The sequence below is a fragment of the Neofelis nebulosa genome, chromosome 2 (genome assembly GCF_028018385.1).
Source record: "Neofelis nebulosa isolate mNeoNeb1 chromosome 2, mNeoNeb1.pri, whole genome shotgun sequence".
Lineage (NCBI taxonomy): Eukaryota > Metazoa > Chordata > Mammalia > Carnivora > Felidae > Neofelis > Neofelis nebulosa.
In genome coordinates, this window is record NC_080783.1 from 104,397,783 (window position 1) to 104,406,906 (window position 9,124).

The 9,124-nt window shown below is 52.4% G+C and overlaps 1 non-coding gene across 1 annotated transcript; it reads left to right on the forward strand.

Annotated features, from left to right (window-relative positions):
* The first annotated feature begins 8,517 nt into the window (after positions 1-8,517).
* On the forward strand, positions 8,518-8,628 carry LOC131505826 (U6 spliceosomal RNA). Its single transcript, XR_009258594.1, has one exon. It is a non-coding gene; the product is annotated as a U6 spliceosomal RNA (small nuclear RNA).
* Positions 8,629-9,124: the final 496 nt, after the last annotated feature.

Genomic DNA, 9,124 nt, shown 5'->3' on the forward strand with positions numbered 1-9,124 from the left:
TTGCAGCTTCCTCTTTTTAGCAGCTTTCTCCTTCTAGAAGCTTCCTTCTCATGCATGGTCCTCCTGAGTTTCTCATACTATGAGACTGACAGGTCTTTGTCTCCTTGGCCTTGAAAGTTCTGCTCTTCTGACGTGTTAAGCTTAACTCTTACCTCCCTTCACATGCAAACAAAATGTGTAGCAAATGTCTTGAGGAGGATACTTACCATGTGTTTCCTGAAAGCTTTTTTCTCTAGCTGTATTTTCCTTTTCACGAACTAAAAAATTGTGCCTTGATAGCCCAGACCACCGACCTCCTATACTACCCCAGCAATCAGTATCCCACAGGGAAACTTCAGAGCTTTACTATTCTCTAGTCACTCAGGCTAGTCTACATGGCTGTCAAAATCCCGGCCGGTTTCTTCTTCCCCTAGTAGCCCTTTTTGCCCAGTGCTCAGTCTGGACACTGACTCAGCAAATGGACTCATAGAAGAAAAAGCCTAGTAATTCCAACTCACCTAGGGAGCCTTTGTCCTTCCTAATAGGTTCAGTGCTACCTACTACACGTTACCCAAAAGGAGAACCTCTCTGGATGCTTCATTTTCATTGCTACCTATCACAAAACTATCCTCATGAAGAAGGTGGAGACATGTGAAAAGGTGATCACGACAATAATACACTCACGTAGATAGTTTAACCTATTGAATAGCTCCAGTGGAATATCCAAATGTTTCTCTTTCTCAGTCATGCTAAGGAATTAACGCCTTCCTTCCATACAGGGAGATTTGAATTTGAAGAGTATCATGGCTCATGCCACCTTTCAAATCTTTCTTGCTCAGCAACTACTGCTTCCATCTGTTTTTCAAGTTGGCTCAGGATCTGAAGGAACAGTAGAGTAACTGGAAAAGAGTGAGTTTGTTTTTTTTTTTAATTTAATGTTTATTTATTTTTGAGAGAGAGCGAGCGAGAGAGAGAGAGCAGGAGAGGGGCAGAGAGAGAGGGAGACACAGAATCCAAAGCAGGCTCCAGGGTCTGAGCTGTCAGCACAGAGCCCGACGCGGGGCTCGAACCCACGGACCGCGAGATCATGACCTGAGCCGAAGTCGGACACTTAACCGACTGAGCCACCCAGGTGCCCCGAGACTGAGTTTGGATCAGGGAGAGCCTTCCTCTTAAATTTCTGTGTTACTTTCGGGGAAGTTACTTAACCTCTCGTAAGTTCTGGTTTCCTCTTTTGTAAAATAAAACAACCAATGCCTACCTCCTAGGGCTGTTGTAAGAATTATGTTAGATATCAAGTACCCCAAACACAAGAAACAGTCTACACGTTGTCCTCATTGGTCATCACTGGTCCTCAGTTTACCCTGATGCACGATTAGGACGGTGGCAACCTTACAGAGTTGTTTTCATTCTGCAGTTACATGAGACCATGGAGGAGAAGGGATTTGTGAAAGCACAATGCTATGCAAGAAGATCTGGTGCCCGTGTTAGAGGTGACTCTTTTGGTTTCTGAGTCACCAAGTGACTGGTCTCATAGCAAAGTCCAAGGGTCGTTCTGGTTAACTTTTGTTTCTAGGGCCTCTGCACTGTGGGTGTATCCTCAATGCCACCCGTCTTCAAAGGATGGCAGGGTGCCATCTGCAGGGGGAAGCCTGCTGGGAGCTGACCAAGCTAGGGCTTAGTGTATCTCAGCACACCCTCAAGGACCCAGGGAGCCGCCACCATCCTCCTCATCGCTAGGATACGCCCACCCAGCCCCATTAGGTTGCCGCTTGGTGCCGTACTTGGGATTGTACAAGGCATCGACCAAATCCCACCTCTGCATGACTAGCTGTGTACTTTCGGCCATCAGTTTCCTCATCCGTGAACCCGGGATACAATAATACCTACGGCAGGACTGTTGTAAGGAATGAGTGAAAATAACAACAGGAAAGCCGGTGTACGTGGGGGATGCCTATACATGGAAACTGTCACTCTGACCGGGTCCCTGACACCTCCTGAACCCGTGGTGTCGGGCTCTGTGCTGGGTCAGCACCAACATTCCACCCTCCCGGCGGCCCAATCCTTAAAGATGGCGCCTTCCCGCTTCCCCATTTCCCAGGCAACAGAGGGCGCCGCTCGCAGGGGCCCTGGAAGGGACCAGGGGAGCCAATGGGAATGCGGGAAGGCCACGGAGGAGCCAATGGGCGCAGCGGCGGGGCCGGGGGCGGGCCCAGCGGGCCTCTCTGAATGCCTGGAGCATCAGGGCTCCTGGCCCAGCCTGCACTTTCCCGGCCTGGCTTGGGCAGGGCGCCAGGCCCCCCATCGGCCTCCACCCCACTTCCCAGCCCGGAGACCGTGCATAAATTAGGCTATTCTTAGTAGGGCCTGAAAAGGAGCCCTTTCTGTCTAATAAGAAAGACAAAGTTTTGTCAGTATCTATTTCTCAAACCCAAACAGTACAGTTCTATGGGTCTCCGAGTTCTGGTGTGGAGGAGCCCGAGCAGCCGGGGGTGCTGGGTGGTGCCCCAAGTTGCTGCTCGGGCAGGAGCCAGGTGGCCCAGGTCTGCTCGGCTTCGGCGAAGAGAACAGATCATCTACGGGGTGAGGGCAAACTGGTGTGCTGGCATCGGGAGTCTGCTTACGGAGGCCGGGCTCAGGCCACCAGGGGCCCCCGCGGACTTCGAGACCTCTGCCCTCACCCTGCCTGGGGCCCCAGCAGGCCACCTCTGTGGACCACCTCTGTGTCCTCCTAGCCCACCTCCTCCGGTTCTGGCCTCCTCTCTGCTCCTCACACACACCAGCCCCCACTTGCCATGCTTCCTGCCCCACCCCCCTCCCCGGCTGCTCTTTCTCTTCCTTCAGGCCTCGGCTTCCCTGAGCATCCATCTGCGGAAGAGCTCTCCCTCCCCATCACTCTCCATCACATCGTCCTGCATTTCCTTTACAGTGCTTATCCCAACATGGAACCATTAATTCATCTGGTCATTGTCTTCTCCCCAACTAGAGTGTCAGCTCCACCAGGGCAGGGACCGTGCTGTCTCGTTCACTTGTGTACCCGTAGCACAGAGTAGACACTCAACAAATTAATGGTGAATGAATGAATCCAAAAGATGGTATTTAAATGCCCAAGACCCTTCTGGAACCATTCTTATTGCAGATTGATGAGTCCAACCGCTAGCCTTGTTCTCCATGGCCACCTGAAGAAATGCCCGTCGTTGGTGGCGGAGGTGTGGGGGGATCCTCTACTAAACACCAGCTTGAGAGAAGCTGGGGCCCAAACATGTCTGTATGGCTCTCTCTGGTAGAACTAAAACAAGGGGGAGCTCTGGCCAACATCTCAGAACTTGGGGATTTTCTACAGCTGTTGTGAGCTAGATGCTCTGAAATCCCTGAATATCTCATTGACATTTTGTTGAGTTGAGAGTGTCTCCACTTGTCAAAATAATAACGAAAATGACCATGATATACCGAATTCCTGCCGCAAGCACGTTCCCTGTCTTAGCTCAGGCTGCCGAAATGAAATACCACGGGCTGGCTGGCTTAAATAAGACACATTTGTTTCTCACAGTTCTGGAGACAGGGAAGTCCAAGATCAAGGTGCTAGGGGATTCAGTTCCTGGTGAGACCCACTTCTTGGCTGGCAAATGGCCACTTTCTCTCTGTGTCCTCACATGGCAGAGGGCAGGGAGAAGAAAGGTCTCTGGCATCTTCTCTTTTCTTTTTTTTAATGTTTATTTATTTTTGAGAGAGAGAGAGAGAGAGAGAGCACAAGGTGGGGAGGGGTGGAGAGAGGAGACACAGAATCCCAAGCAGGATCTAGGCTCCAAGCTGTCAGCATGGAGCCCGACATGGAACTCGAACCCACGAACTATGAGATCATGACCTGAACCTCAGTCAGATGCTCAACTGACTGAGCCACCCAGGCACCCCACTGGTGTCTTTTCTTATAAAGGCACTAATTCCATCGTGGTGGCCCCACCCTCATGACTTCATTTAAACCTAATTATGTCCCACAGGCCCCACCTCCAAGTACCATCACATAGAGGGTTAGGGATTCAACGTACGAATTTGAGGGGGTGGGGAGACACAAACATGTTGCCCATAACACTCCCTACATCAACTAATCTCTATAAATATACCACGAAGTGAGTGGTTAATCTCATTTAGTAAGACTCTGAGGGGCAGGGAGGCTATGGAGGAGACTTAAGGTCACACAGAGAAACCAAAGGTCAACATCCTCCTTCCCTAGTAAGCTCCCCCTCAAATCTGTTAGCTAGCCCCTATCACACAGAGATCATACGACAGGCCCTGGGGTCTGGTCAGCCTGGCCACTAAATAACAGAGTTTGTTGCTGAAAAAACTCAGAAAAATGATATCCCGGATCAAATGGAACCCTTTGCCCTAACCATCACATTATGGATTTGCTCACTTAGTTTTCTTGGTCCCACAAAGATTTGTTGAGTATGTACTCTGTGCCCCAGAATACGGCAGTGAACGAGACAGCATGGCCGCCCCCCCCGGGGGGGCTGACACCCAGTAGGGGGTAGACAATGAAACACCAAGAAAAGAGTCCCATATGGGACTCCGTATCATAACGGAAATACACAGAGTAAGGGGTGTAGAGCAAGGAGGAATGGGGGCTCCCCTCCATGTGGGTGGTCAGGAGGCCCCCTCAGAACAGGTGACAGGACAGAGGCTCCTAGAGGGACAGAGCTTGGTGACACTCAACATGACCACTCCTGAATTTCGGAATCACACCTGTGGAGCCCAAGACTCTGCTCAGAAGGGAACTCCGGTTGGGCCCCACAGCACAAGGCCCAACGGGACCCCAGTGTGTGCCCTTTCTGTGCCCACAACACCCCTATTTCCACCTTTCCTGCATCTGCCCCCGCAGCCCCACACCTCCCCTTTGTTTCTTTATTTATTTTACCACTTCCGAGGAGTTTTTAGTGGGAGAAAAGGCCTAGAATGGGGTTGTTTGAGGACAAGGAAACGAGCCACTTGCTGTGATGAATGTTCTTGAAAAGCAATTTCTTTTTTCACAGGTAGCTCACTGGGCTTGGGAACAAAAGCGCTTTGGCTCCCTATCAAGTACTAACAGAGGCTAACTGTTTTCTGGGCACTTCTCTTTCCCCGCACACGCTCACTTGTGCCTCTCCCTATGCATGACAGAAATGACATCCAGTTCAAGGGCTCCCGGGGGTCTCCTCCCAGGATAAAGTGGCAGCTGTTTTCATGGCGCTGGAGGACCCTCTCCCTGCCCCCCACCCTCTCCCCCTCCTCCGCTCATTTGTGCCCAAGCATCGACCTTGCACTGCCAGGACGTTTTCTCTGGCCTGGTGGGAGGGGAAGGAGGGGGTCCCCAGGAAATCAGAGACCAGGTGGAAATCCTGGAAAGGCCCATGCCGCCCACGGCAACCAGGAGCTCACCTGTGCTCTTCCCACCGTGTAGCAAGAGGGGAAATAACCCTGCACATTTGCTCCTTGGCTCTAACCACACCCCCCCACCAAAGTGCCATATTCACACTGGGAGGTGGCCTTTCTCGGGTGTTCTCAGTTTACCCATGCAGCATCTTTGCCCCCTGAGGATGGACTCTCAGGCACTGTCGTACATCTGCAGGGAGCACTACGCTCAGATGATGGTGACAGAGAGGCCACTGATACTCCTAACGCACGGGAACCCTGCTCTTGCCACATGAGGGCTGATCCTGGCTCTCTGGGAGAGCACAGCACGTTAAATCGCTGGGAAGTGTGACAGCTAACGCAAAACAGGGGATTAGGTTTCCAGCTGGGCCCGCGCAGCACGGGTGAAAAATTACAGTCTGAAACGTACTGTTACGAGAGTCTGCGTTTTAGCAATAATTCCAGGAAACCAGAAGTCTCCCGTTAGTGTATATCCTGAAAGGAAGTCCGGACCAAACCCTGCCTCTCTCTCCTGCTCCTCTTGGAGCTGGCTCCTGCTTTTAGGTTTGCCAAAGGGACAGTTGTCAGAAACAAGAGGCCGGCTGGGGGTGACTCAGCCCGGACAGGCAAGTGGACGTCACCATCTGATCATATTACAGATGTGTCCGGGAACATGACTTCACTTCCACAGCAGAATGCTGGAATTAGGGATTTGGGTTTGTTCTCCTAAAGCGGATGTGACTTTTCTCATGTCCATCATTAAGGAAGAGAGGCCTTTGTCCCTTGTAAAAAGAACTTGAGACAAGTAGAAGGGGGTAGGCTTCCTTTTGCCCACTTTGCCAGCCCTGATTCTGGAGCTTAGACAGGACTGTAGACTGAGGCCCCCAACTCCAGCTTCTGACAGTGGCTGCAGAGGCAGGGCATGGAAGGGTCAGGCCTGTGTAGTCCTCCTTCCTTTTGGGACTGTGGTAGCCAGCCTCCAAAGATGGCCTCCAAATGGTTCCGCCTCCTGGTGTTTACTGACTTGCAGAGTCCTTCCCTATCAAGGTGGGCTGGCCTTGTGACTAGCTTTTGACGAGTCGAATATGACAGAAGTGATACTTGTATTTCTGAGGCCAAGTCACAAAAAGCCTTGCAATTCTGCCAGGGTCTCTTGGGTCATGCATCTGGAAGGAGCCAGGCTCCATGCAAGAAGTCGGACTATCCCAAGACCACCATACTGGGGAAGAAGTCTACAGAGCAAGACCATGTGGAAAGACAGCTGCCCAGCTGGGGCACAGACGTGCCATGTTGGACCCTCTGCCCAACTGAGCCTCTGCCTTCCAGCTCTGGCCACTACCTTACTGCAACCACAAGAGACATCCCAATCAAAAATCGCCTACCTGAGCCCAGTCAACTCATGAAAGAAAACCAAAAATTGCTATTGTGAGCCACTAAGTTTTGGAGTGCTTTGAAACATAGCGAGAGAAAGCCGGAACAGAGATCCCGGCTTGGAGAAGGAAGAGGTTAGCAAAGAATTCCCCAGTCTAGCTGACCAGTGGTTTCAGGCACTGGTTTTTCACCCCGCTCAGCTAAGGAATCTTTTGTCGGTTGTAAATCATAATCAGAACTGTGATATGTTGCAGAAAGAAAAGCACAGGGGCTCTCTTTTTGAAAAGGTGGGAGGCCCTGTCCAAGCTCTCCTTTCTTCCACATGCCCCTGCACCTGCTCCTGGGAAATGAATGAGATCTCCATTTAGTCCCCCAGGACTCTCTCTCTTGTTCTCCCTTCTCTCTTTCCTAAAAAGCAAAGAAAAAAAAAATCAAAAACAAAGAACAAAAACCAACCCACCAAGGACTTTCTTCATCCACACCCCCCTGGTCCAGAGGGCATCCTGGCCACCCCCTGGGTTCATACCCACAGCGCAGAGGCCCTGATGGGCGTCCTGTACATCTGAAGGTTACACACTCTGAAGGCCTTCCCTTCTTCAGTTGGTGGGAGATGCCCCAGGTGGCTCGAGCACCCGTGTCCTCGTGTACCACCCTGCCTTCCTTCACCAAAAAGACGCCGGGGTGGCGGTCCGGCTGGTCCTGCTGAGATACTGGATCACCTCTTCTGCCAAAAGACATTGTTCTCAAGAGACATTGTCCTCAACCTCTGCTTCCAGCCCGCCATTTTGAGAGAAAAGAAGCAAGCTTGTAGAACCTCTGTTGTCCTCCTGGAGACACTGAGGCCCAAAGAGGCTCAGGCTCTGAGTAAAGCAAGAGTAGAGATCCCTCCAGCCCGAGTCCAAGCTTCTCTTCCCAGCAGCCCTAGCTGCTCTGTCACCATTATGTGCCTGAAGGCGGTGGCCAGAGGCCTGAGGGGAAGGGAAACTTCTCTTCCAAAGCCAAGCCAAGCTGCACCCCTGCTCTCCCTGCAGACCTCGCCCGGCACAGTGACCAGCATGGCCTCCTCCCCCACCTGGGTCATCCTGGCTGACGCTAGAGCCTGTGAGTCCCTCAAGAACCAGGCAATCACCCCATAGCCACGGCCCTCCCTAAGGAGACAGTACGTACTGCATAGATCTTGCTCCCTTTCCATCCTTGTTGCCAAATCCCCCCAGACTCTGTCTGCTCCTCTTCTTCTCCAGGAGAGCGAGGACTTGCCTAATAAGCACTTGACTAGTCTCCAAAGCCAAGGTTCGTTCCAATGGCTTTGACTTTCAACCTCCCCACGTCTCCCTGAAAAGATGAACCGCGCTTTTGTGCCACAGCGCATGCCAGGAATAGCTCACATAGACTGCTTGCGGGAGGGGGTTTCATGAGGAAGAGGCCACAGATAAGCCAGACGTCTGAGAAGGGCCATTAAGATGATGGACGCCTTTTCCCATGGTGCCTTGGGCAAGCCTTGAGCCTTATTACTCATCTCTTCGGCGGGGAGGTCACGATGTGAGCGTGTCCTGTGCTCCTCTGGCCAGGACGCGTGCCCTGGGACCACACTCACATCCTTGGAAATGAAGACTGTGGAGCGGGACCTTGGAATGTTCTGTCTCTGGAGGGCTCAGTGCGTCCCTGCCTGAAAGCAAGGCTTGGGCAAAACGGACAGGGGTTCCTTCCAGGCCACTGCGGCCACGCCACAGCCACCATCCCCGCCTCGCCACCGTCACATTTCCCCCCAAACCAGCCAGAATCTCGTGCTCGCTTCGGCATCCGTGTATGCTAAAATTGGAACGATACAGAGAAGATTAGCACGGCCCCTGCACAGGGATGATGTGCAAACCCGCAGATGGTCCCAACAGCCTGCAACCTCCCATCAGCGGAAACATCCCAACAGCAAAGCCGGATTTCTGACCAACTCAGAACTGTCTGAACACACTACACAAACAACAGTAACTGCCACGTACCCAGTGGCTGTAATGACCGAGGGCTGTGTCAGGTGCTCGACATCACCGGCAAAGCAGCGTTGGAGCCCAGGGGCTCAGAGAAGTTAGGAGACTTGCTCCTTTGTAAGTGATGGCAGAGCTGGGATTGAAAACCGTGTCTGTCTGGTTCCAAAGCTCACCACGGTCTCTCACCGCCCGTGTGATTGAGAGGGTGAGACTTTGCCGTGACAGAAACAAGAGACTGGATTCAAGGTCTGGGAGGACCTGGGTCAGTCTGAACCAAATAATAGGGGGCGGCAACCTCTGAATGCCCAACCGGCATTCTCCGGCCTGCCTTCAGGCTAGGGCAGGGCCCAGGCGGATGTGCAGGACGCCGAGCCTGGACGGTCCTCAGGGAGCCTCCAGCGGCCCCTTCA